The sequence below is a fragment of the Corvus cornix genome, chromosome 6 (assembly GCF_000738735.6).
Source record: "Corvus cornix cornix isolate S_Up_H32 chromosome 6, ASM73873v5, whole genome shotgun sequence".
In the NCBI taxonomy this organism is placed as follows: domain Eukaryota; kingdom Metazoa; phylum Chordata; class Aves; order Passeriformes; family Corvidae; genus Corvus; species Corvus cornix.
In genome coordinates, this window is record NC_046336.1 from 19489310 (window position 1) to 19501126 (window position 11817).

An 11817-nucleotide genomic window follows, 5' to 3' on the forward strand; every position below is an offset into this window, starting at 1 on the left:
TTTTTTTTTTTTTTTTTTTTTTTTTTTAGAAAAAGAAAACCACACTAAATGCAAGTATTTCAGGCCCAAGGGAAAAAAAAATGCTGCTTTTAAACTAATAGAATGATCCTCCAGTTTGCTCCATACATTCCACCTTTTTTGGTGTTGTAAACAAACCAACAGATCAGTTATTAGAAATATCCTACTTCAGCATCCAATAATGCACATCATTTTACTTGGGCTGAGTTTTCTAAGCTTTGTTTTCTCCTCCCCTGCTGCCCCTGACACCGAAGCAAAGCAAATGGACCTCACGTAGCAATGAGTACCAGCTAACAGGGACAACCACTTCCACTTACTTTGTGCTTGCATAGTCACATAAACCGTGTGACCTGGGACATATGTTTATAGTCTCCTGCTGAGCAGAAGCATTGCCAGCATCTACTCCATGACTGATGTTGGGTCTCCTAAAACAAGATTTTAGTGGTAAGGCCAAGTAATTTCTTGGTTGGATTTGGGGTGGGGTTTGGGGTTGGGTTTATTTTTCTTTCTCCATGTCTCCCAGCTTTGCTTCTTATCTCTTCCACTTTCCTTCCCAGGCTTGAAGAAAATGCCATCTCCTGTCACTATAGTGTATTAACTTATACATGATGTCTGTGCTGGTTTTTGTTTCAGGAAGAAAAAAAAGTAGCTTTGTGGCACAGTTAAGAGCAGACTGACAGCCAGACCTCACTGACCTCAGTGCAGCTGTGATGATTTACACCAACAGGTTATCAAACTCTTTGAAAAGCTATGTACAAGTCTCATTTTTTACCCCCTACATTAGTGAAATTATTAAAGCAAAAGACCTATCTGCAAAAAACCTGTGGCTTCCCTCTATTTTCTTTGCCAGGAACTATAGCTAGTTGGATTTTTTTTTTTTACATGTTTTTCAGGATGAAAATGCAGATTCAGCAAAACAAAACTTTTTTTTCCTCAGAGATAACCACTTTTTACAAACTACATGAATTAAAACACTCGATGAATAAATATTTTTAAATTTGTATGAAAAACTCCATTTTTCATATTCAACATTATTCCCAATACTAAGCTGTTTTTTTAAAAGAAGCTATTCATTTCCATTTCACAGTAAGATCACCAAAACCTTCAATTCTCTCCATAGGCCCAAAGTAATGCTTGAGGTCTTCTTTCATTGTAATTCATAAAAAGCACTCACAATTTTAATTTCTTATCCTTGCACTACAAGGAAAAGTGTCTTAGAATTTAAGAGTTTTTCCCTTGAACAAGACGAGTGTTTTCCATACAGATTTACCATAATTTTGTTGTACCACTCCCCAAATATCACTTTTGTCTCAGTTCATTATCTGTACAACTGACATAACACTGTCCCTCACTTACCAAGGCCTTAATAACCATGCATATTTCTTGAGATATTTAGATATTTGTCTTAGGTTACAATGTAAGATGTAACCAACAGTATGTATTCTATCACCAGCTGTTAAAACCAGGTGGAGCAGTGTTCCTTGTCTCTTCCATGAGATACCTCTGATAACTCCCTCCGGAGGGATATCTTCTGTTAATGGGCCATCCAGCCTCACTGCGTGACTCATAAAATAACATCATCCCATTGTGAGATGCTCCACCCAGGGGGAGGAACCAAGCATTCTTACCTGGACATAATCTGAGGTTTGGAACACCACAGTCAGCCCTTACCTACTGGATTCCCAGAGGACAAGAGCTACGTAAACACCACTGGACCTTCAGGTGAAGACCAGACCCTTCTACAGGATCACTGCTTCGACAGGACCGCTTCCTCTGGACTGCTACCACCACCCTGACTAACAGGGTATCAGGTTGTATCCTGATTCTGTCAGTGTTCTTGTACTATTGCATTTATTTTAATTTTCCTATTAAATTATAATTCTGACTTGCAATCTCCCACTGGTTTGTTTTCAAACTAGTACAATATTGTAGGCTCGGAAGCACAAAACTATTGTAAAGATGTCCCCAAAGCTATAGGTAGCCAATCTTGTATCAAGGGGGACAAAAAAAGTGTACAAATTCACTAACTGAATCATAGAGACCCAATAGAATAATAGACTAAAACTGAAGTGGATACTATAGACTGACTAAACATCAAAAACTTTTTCAATATCATAGTCTTAACTTTTCATTATTCATTTTAGTATTATCCTGAAATGGAGAGGTCTTACTTACGTATTTTTTGCTTAAGGCCCAAAAACGGAAGACACATCCTTGGAATAAAAAGTATCTACATGAGACCATGCAATTAAAATCCAGTTTCCAACTCAGCTATTGTTCTTTGACAGTAAAGAAACCATTTGCTTAGTTCCTTAATTTCCCTTACTTATCTCAGTTTCTCAGTCCTACCCAATCATTTTCAATTCTTATGAAGATCTTGGCATGTGCTTCTCAAATCCAACAGTCTGTATTTGTATGGATCATTCTAGATACTTCCATAAAGTAACTAAGGATAATAATAACAGTAACATTTAGAAAGACAGACATACAGAGCTTCCTGAGTCAGAAATAGTTATAAAATTATATGGGGGGTGGGGGGGGAACCAGGCTGGTGTGTCCAACAGATCCCTCCCTATTGCTGGCCCACCTGCCACTACAGAGGAACTAAGGAGAACTGGTGAATGCTCAGGCCTCACACCTCCCTTCCCATATGGGACAGAGATACAAATGAGACACTTGGAATAGGAGGCATTCCTGGGTTCTCCAGAAATATTGCACGTATTCTCAGCAGCCAAAACTGAGCTGTAAGAGTGGCTCAGAGACAGTTCGGGGAGAAACCACCTTATTCTTAAATGTTTCACAAAGACATGCCTTTGAAATACCAGCATCACTTTGGTCTGAGAAAGGCAAGTGTCTGTCAGCTTCAGCCACTGACTACCAGCTCCAAATCCACTAAGTTCCCTTCTTCATTGTTCTTCCCTTACGAAGTAAACTTAATATAGTACCTCATAGAATCTTTTTCCAAAAGCCAGACACAACACCTTTCTTCCACAAACCCTCTACCCTAGAAATGGGATAGAAAAAGTTACCCTCTACATTTTGTCCATTAAAGTGAAATAAGATAAAAGTAAAAGCAGGGGCACTCTGAAGAGTTTCAGTGAATGCCTATGAAATTAAAGGCAGTCAGCTGCTCTTTGCTACAGCTATGACACAACGCTGATATCCTGAAATTCTTCTGAGCTAGATAATGACCTGGAGAAGTCACCGTAGAGACGATCTCATCCTGATCACAAGGGAAAATATGGCTGATCTAATATCCCCTTTTACATCTCTCATTCCCCACTCCTTGCCTCATTCCATTGTTCCTCTTCTTTCAATCATTTGATTTCACAAACTTTATGAAATAGAAAAAAAATAGAAATTAAAGGTAATGTTGCATGAAATTTCAAGAGAGCCAGGCTTTCATTCCCAGTGTCCACCACTGGCTTTTTGACAGTACTTTGAAGAGAGTAGAGGCTGACAGTTCTTACCCATACTAGTACAAATCCTAACAAGCTAGCTCTCCTCATATCGAAGTCCTCCTCTTACCCAACTCCTACCTCTTTCAAAAAGAGAAAGGAATGCTGTTACTCTCCAGTCTGGGTTTGCTCATTCCTCTGCTTCTATTTCCCTTCTCCCCCATTTCCATTCCAAAAGTTCTCAGTTAAAAGCATTGCCTGAAGCAAGACCACATCTCCAGTAAGAGAGGCAACTTCATTACAGTTTAACATAAAAAGATCAGCTGATATCGATCCATAATTTGGACAAGTGCCACGCTATTGACAGGAAGACAAAATAAGTTAGAATGACCATGTTTCAAAAATTCCGTATGTACACTCAATCACTAGAGCAGAAATTGCAGTCGGGTATATAATAACACAGCCGTGTTCTCTATTTCCCCTGTAGATCAATGCTAATACGAGGAGGGTGCGGAAGATGGATGTTGCCGACAGAGAACCTTGAAATTCCAGGTTAGGACTTGGGTGGCTTCATGGATAAAAGTGTGTGTGTGTGTGTGTGTGTGTGTAATGGTTGTGTAGTTCACATGCAAAAGACAAACTCCTTCCTTAGTACCTGAGACTGCTCTACTTCAAGGTAGTCATTTCTACATTTAAACTCAAGTTACAGAAAAGAGAAACTGACCCAACATTCTACTTTATGTAAGTATCCAGGCTTTAGTCACACATCTAAGGGACCCCAGATGGATTACTCAGTGGACTTGGACAACCACAGGACAATACACCTTCACATACTCATAGATAAACAGAAGGAATTCATATGGGCTTTCTGTACATTACTGAACAATCACTCTTCCAGAAGGTAATTTTTCCAGAAGATAGGTGGTAGCAGGAAAGACAAAATGTTTCTTTCTGATACTTTTTACTAGAAACTGGCTGCTGAAGTGCCACTCAATTTCTAGGGCATGCTGGCTATGTTTCTCTAGTAGGATTTATGATCCCAGTGTAACAGATGTTTAAACTGGACAGCAAAGAGCAAGTACAGGAACTTGAGCACCAAAAATACAATCCTCTACCATTTGAGCTAACTTAAAAACCTGTTACAGTAAATATCTTTTTATTCTTTGTACAGACCAATTGGCGTAGAGAATGAGACAGCCAGACAATGCATTATACTTGCACTTTGCCAAGAGAAGTTATTTTTGAGTACTTAACTCTGTAAAGGTCAAACTCACACACATCTCTACCACAACAAGGTTGGATCCAATCACAGTTCACATGGGGGGGTTGCAGTCAAGTACAGGCCACAAAAGCAATGCTAGTGTTCCTAGGAAGTTGGCACTCCGAAAAAAAACTCAGCTGTGAGACATGTACCTCCACCATCTCTACCTAAAACATTCCTGTAGCTAATAGCAGTGAAAATCTTATTTTCTCTATAAGCCTGCTATTTGAGACTAACATAACTCACTTAGCAATGCATTTCACACTATTCCTGATTATGTAGGAATACCAAGTAATTGAAGAGAAATAATACGCATCAGTGACTAGGATTTTTACCAGGATTCATCCCTTCCTGTTTCCTCCAGATTGACATGTATTCATCCTCAAGGCTGAGGACTACAAGCCACATAGTTCACTCAAAACTATGATGGTTCATTGGTAAATCCTTCCACACACAAAGAAATAGATAAATGTTTCTCTGTTTCACTGCCCTTTTAGTAGTTCACAACTTCTTCAGTACTTTGAAGCAATATGTTTGGTTTGCTAATGTTACATTGCATGAACAGAGAGTACTTTTTAGAAGATGTATTGTATGGGTCACTCACAAAAAGTGTTTGCTTTCAAGATGTTCAGTAAAGCAGACTGACTTCCCAGAAAAGATGCTGCCCCATCAAAACTTCATTCCACATTTCAGCCTTGATCTGAATCCAAATTGCACAACTAGCCTTTATCCTGACAACAAGCCAAACCTTTCTTCAGATACTCCTGCATTTTCTGAGCTGCACAAAACCCACGCTGAGGTTTGTGACTCATGCCCATTATTAGCTTAGTCAGATTATAGACAGTTTTGATGCCTGGTTCTCAGCACAATGCTGCAATGTTTAGAACATGTATGGGAATGGTGAAGGAGGGGGCTGTTAACTGCATTTCTATTGATCACAGACTTTTATAGACCTACCTGTAGGGCAACTGTACCAGCAGAAACACTATAAGAGCCACGGGTCTTCAGAGCATCCTTAAACTCTCAAGAAATTCCATCCAGTGAGCTATAACTGCCCTTTCACCTTGCTCTTCCTCCTTCCTTTTGAGCCCATCTGGCTAATAGGTCAGAAGTGGGGACACCTGTGCACAAAGCCATTGAAGTCGGGAGATTATTTGCTAGCTCTGGATGGAGGTTTAGTTCCCATCCGAAGCACCTGCTGTTGGCCCTGATTCACATGGGGCCCGAACGCACCACCGGTGGCCCCTGATTCACCTTTTCGCTGTTTGTTCTCTGAGCGTCATCGGAGGGGTATGCAAGGAGCTCGGCCCGTCTCCCTCCCACACGGGGCTTTCCGAGAGCTCTCGTTCCCAGCTTTCTGTGCAGGGATACTGCAGTTGCCAAGCTCCTACTGTGGCCTCAGAGTGGCATCTAGTGCTCGGCTGCCGCACTGCTCCTCGCCAGCCCCCCGGCGCCCCTCCCCTGCTCCGCCGCGCTCTCCCAAACACCGGGGCAAGGACTTGGTCTTGGACAACAAGCGAAGTCACTGGGCTACCTCAAATGAAATGAGTGTGCTTCTCTCATACACTGCAGGGTTAGTTGATGCCACGGGAGGCAATCAACAGTACATTAAAATAAGAAAAGGGAGTAAACTTATCCTTCTGGTTATCCAGACTGTGCTGTATGAAGGGGATAATTTCTATACAGCCCAAACTAGAATATGGCAAGTTCTATTTAACAACATTCACCCTCCACTGCACACTTGGTACGGTGGATTTACAAATACGTACCTATGGAAATCTACTTGAAATTACTAAGCCTTTCTTCAAAGACCATGCCTGTTCTCAGGTAACGACTGCAGTTTGCTCACTGCTGCTCTCAACAAATTTATCTTCTAATCCTAATTTTTCAAACTCATTTTTCTTCTTTTATATGCCAGTCAAAACTAAAATGCAGAACTCTCCAACAGCAGGACATCAAAAGAAGACAAGGAACTGAATGCACTTTCAGGGAGTATTTCCCGTATATCAGAAATAACGGCTATCAGAATTTTTAAAAAAAAAAAAAAACATAAATTACCTGGAGCTCTTGAGGGAACTCTTGTAGGCAGCATCCTAATTATTATTATTATTATTATTATTATTATTATTTTATTATTGTTATTATTATTGTTGTTGTTATTACTATTATTTTTACTACATGACCTACTCAAGTATAATTTTATGGTGTATAATTTAATCAGAATGCTCTGCAGGCAGGTACATTATCCCAGCTGAATGTTTCCTTTTCTCTGTTTGCCTGAGATGAAGTAGCTGGATATGTTAAAGAAAAGCTACATAACTGTATAAGAAGTGTGTAGCTTTTTCATATGCTTTTCAGTTGCAGATCTCCAAGTGCTTTAAGAAAAAAACCACATGTTGCTTGCCTTACTTTGTCCATCTGTGAAATGAGGATAATACCTAAGGACAGAGGGAGGTGTGGATCAAAGACTGTGTCCTGAGCTATTTCCAGTACTGAAATAGTTAGATTTTTTTTCCCATTACATCTGAACAAAAGAAACACATCTGAACAAAAGAAATTAGAGACAGCAGTAAGACAGCAGAGTGCTTAAATCGTGTTCTGATCCTCTCCATATTTTAGTTCTGCTAACTGCAAAAGTCAGGCATTTATTATGTAAATTCAGAGACGTGTTCAAATATAGCTAGTTATGTAGCATAATTTTCCAGTTCTTAAAATTCCTCTAAATTAGGAAAAGCCTTCACACTTGAATTCTGGCTGAATTAGCTGCTACAAAAAATAGAAGACAAAAATTACTTTCACATATGAATGCAACAGAAGAACAGACCCTGTCAATACTTTTGTCGATAATATGCATGACAAACTAACAAGCTTCCAATAAATTAAATTTCAAAGAGTTTGGCTTTCACCTGGCAAACTGTCCAATATCTACTTTGGCACATTGCTGAGAAGTATTCTGGGTGAGAAAGCTCTTTTTTGCATTCACAGGCAAAATGCAAGAAATCACAGCAGTATTGATGCCACAAATGTCAGTTTCTTCAGAACAACACAACATCCTTTGGTAGCAGACTGTTGATCAAGGCCAGAGATAAGTACTGAGAAAGCCCTTTATCACACTTGCCAGAAAAGAAGTGTGAGCTGTACACAATGACTAAGACCCAGCCTACTACCAAACTCTTAACTAGTAGCGCCTACAAGAAGCTGGAAGAGTTGTCCACCATAGAGCACACAGCACTTACAAGATCTGCAAGAGGACAGCATGTCCCAATACCTGGTAGTCTAAAAGCTCCTCCCAGCCGTGAGACCATCTGACACTGTCAGCTGGGAAGTTATTTGCTATAATATCACCAGCTTCAGAGTTACTTTTTCCACTGGCTTAAGGACATCACCATCCTATATAAGAGCATCAATAGCCTTTTGCAGATGAAAAGCCTCTTCCGTGCTCCTCAGTATCATCTTCTTACTGCTCCTTTAGAGTTGGCCAAATTGGAGCAGCTGCAGACACCCCAGCCTGTTACAGACTACCTTTGCTCAGTGTATTGTACTCAAAGATGGAAAAAGCCCCTTTGTTCACTGATTAGTTTATTTTTTCATATCTTCAAAAATGCCCATAAGTAGCATACTTCTAACTGGATGAGTCAGTGAACACAAATTCCTGATTCCTTCTCTGTCTCTGCCACAGACTCATACTGAGACTTTTGGAAATGCACGTCATGACTATGTGCTCCAGCCTACTGTATATAAAACAGTAAGACAAATGGAAAGCACAGTGAGTTCCCTGACAGAAAGATGACAAATTATTCATTTACTTATTATTCATATACTCTGCTGTTTATTTTTAGATAAGCTCTTTTGCTGTCACAAAAAAAAAAAAAAAAGGTTTTCATACCTGTTAACACTAGAAAGTTAAGTCACAATACAGGAATGAAACAGATTCATTTGTCATGCACAACCACAGAATTGTCTCTTATTTGACGACAAGACCTTTGTAATTACGACAAGATGTACATAAGAGGAGGCAAAGAGTGGCAAAAAAAACAAGGAAATACTCAAGTAGAACTCCATGTTACCAAGAGAGGGAAAAGATAAATAGGCTCTAATAAACCTAATTGTAACCTAGAGATGCAGGTTACTCTACCTGTCAGACTCTGAAATTGCAACATGAATTTTCCCGGGATCAACCGAAGGAAACATCGTTTGGAATGCCAAAATAAGCACGTTCGTAATCAACCGCGCAGGACGCTCGGGAACGCGGCAACAGTGCTTCCAGAGGAACGCCCGACGTTCCACGGCGCGCCCCGCAGAGGGCGCCGGGCCCCCGTCCCGCTCGCTGCCCTGGAAAGCCGCGCTCCCCCGAATCCTGGGAATTTGGGACTGGAAAACTGCAATCTCCTTTCGCTGCAGCAGAAAATCTGGGAGCCGGGGGCGCTCTCAAAGGGATGTTCATAAGTTGTTTAAATTTTTGTAGAGCTCTGAGGTTGAACACCCATTGCTACTTAAAAAAAAAAAAATTACTCTGTTCTCAAAACACCCTTTCTCTAAATTGCAAAAATGAGGGTCTGTAGAGGATTGACTATAAATCACAATTAAAATGCAGTTTGGGTTATTAAAAATAAAAGCAGTGGACAAAACTTAAAGCTGTGTAGTGATATTCTAGGCTTAGCAACAGGAAAGTATTTTAAGCAGTCTCAAGGACACACATGAACATGTGACAAGATTAACTAAAAACAATGGGAAATAAAGCCTAAATATCAGGAAACACATCCCAGTAATGTGTGCCTTGCTTCAGATTAAGCCCCATCACCAGAGCTCTTCAAAGCTAGAGGATACAAAAACAGCATAATACCCATTGTAGGGAACACTAACTGGACTAAGCAGGGGGCAAAACCAGGTGGAAGGGGTACTTTTTTGTTCTCTAATTTCAAGTCAAATATAAAGTGAAGCACATGTGATGGTTAAAATTTCTCACATACAAGAATCATCTACCCACACATTAAAATGTTATAGAACAAACTCATTTTGGGTGGCATCCCTGCCCATAGTGGGGAGCTGATCTTTAAGGTCCCTTCTCACCCAAATTATTCTATGATTTCAAGTACATTATACCACAAGGAGTTAATAATAGGCTGGAGAAGAAACAATTTTCCTCTGGCTTGATTCAACACACTTGCATTATTCATCACATTTGTGAAGGAATATGAATCCTATCAAATAATTAGATGGTGTGTTAACCTTTCTGGTTTGCAACAGCCTGTGACTGACAAGTAGAAGGGTCTCCAAGAACAATTTCCGGTGCTGTCGTTTCTTTCTGCCTGGACTCTCAATGAAGGGTGTATTTTGTGTGTTTGTATAGGGAATCCCTGTGGAGGTTTTGTTGAGCTTTAGGTCAAACCTCTCTGAATGTAACTTCAAATTGGGGAGCTATTAGATGCCATATTTTTTCTGGTATCTATTACCAGTACTGCAAGACTGGACCGCTTCCATTAGTGTAATTTTAAAAACCCCACCCTCTTACACCAGTTTGCTTTAGAGTAAGGTGGGAAAGTGAAATATCAAATTGCAGCAAAGTAATCTAAAAGAAGTCACTACTTTCTAGTGTACTCAATGTACACAACTAAGAAGTTTAAATAGTTATAGGAGAACTTCAGTAGTATTTTAACTTAGATTTTCTCAGACCTCTGCTTCAAAGTCCAGTGTGGTTTTCTCCTCCCACCATCATCCTGGCTGATGGTAACCTTCAAAGTTTTGGCACTAGAAAAAAACAACAGAGGTCCAGTCTGTTGTTGTTTTGAAATTTGTGATACAAAAATCATAGGATTTGTAAGAATTTAAAAATTGTCTGAACTGACAGTATCTGAGAGCTTCTCAAAATTTCTTATGGGCCTCAAGGTTTCCAAGCAAGCCAAGGAAACTACAAAGCAGACTGAGGCTAAACAAATCCTTAAATTCTGCCGATGAATAGGATGCCATGAACTACCAGTGGAAAAAGCTGGTAGAACCTCTTAACATAAAGTAGTTTAGGAATGTCTGCTCTAATTCAGTCAAGAATTGATGAGGGAAGTTAGGTCAAACAAGGTGACTGCAATTGTTTGTCATAGCTTTAAAGATTGTTAATTTCTAAGGGCTTTACATGTGCTACTTCATTTTCTTAAAAAATTCCCCTTCCACTTCACTGTGATGAAGCCTGTCCCAGAAGCAGCTGCATTCTCAGCATGTTCTTCACACAATGGGTCACACAATTTGAAACCTAGAAATAGCAGGCTTGGTAGAGGATTTCAATCTATTTACCAAACTAAGAAAAAACACAGATTGAAGGAAAGATAATGCAGCACAGTTGATTTCTTCTGGTTAATGTATGGGTAAGTGCAGCAAAAAACAGCCAAAGGCAGAAGAAATGAAAGGCAGTGAATACTCCTGCAATGACATATATTCATACAGTGTCAATGGAGGAATGTATGTACATTTCAAGAGAAGTAAACAATGGAAACTAAGAGACTCTGTTCTTAACAACACTGGAGTGTGATGTTCCCTACCCAGCTGGCATTACTCTGGATTTTTTTTTGTATTGCCAAAGGCAGAATCAGGCTCATTCGCTTGGTATTTAGTAACACATGACTGAGGAGCATGAGTCGGAGAACAACTATGCCTTGCTGCTTTGGGATTTTTCTGAAGAAGCACCTGGCATAACAGAGTTAGCTCTCCAAAGGTTCTCCAGGAAGCACTGTGTTGTCCGACCAGGGAAAGTAGCGAGCAGCTCACCTGACGGGACGGGCGAGAGCAGCCAGCGCGCAGGGAAAGAGCTGCACTCCTGCCCCCATCCCGCTCTGCTCCTCCCCGCATCCCGCTCTGCTCCTGCCCTGCATCCCGCTCTGCTCCTGCCCCCATCCCGCTCTGCTCCTGCCCCGCATCCCGCTCTCTGCCCATCCCGCTGCTCCTGCCCCCATCCCGCTCTGCTCCTGCCTCCGCTCTGCTCCGCCCTGCTCCGCTGCTCCTGCCCCCATCCCGCTCTGCTCCTGCCCCGCATCCCGCTCTGCTCCTGCCCCATCCCGCTCTGCTCTGCCCCCATCCCGCTCTGCTCCTGCCCCATCCCGCTCTGCTCCTGCCCCATCCCGCTCTGCTCTGCCCGCATCCCGCTCTGCTCCT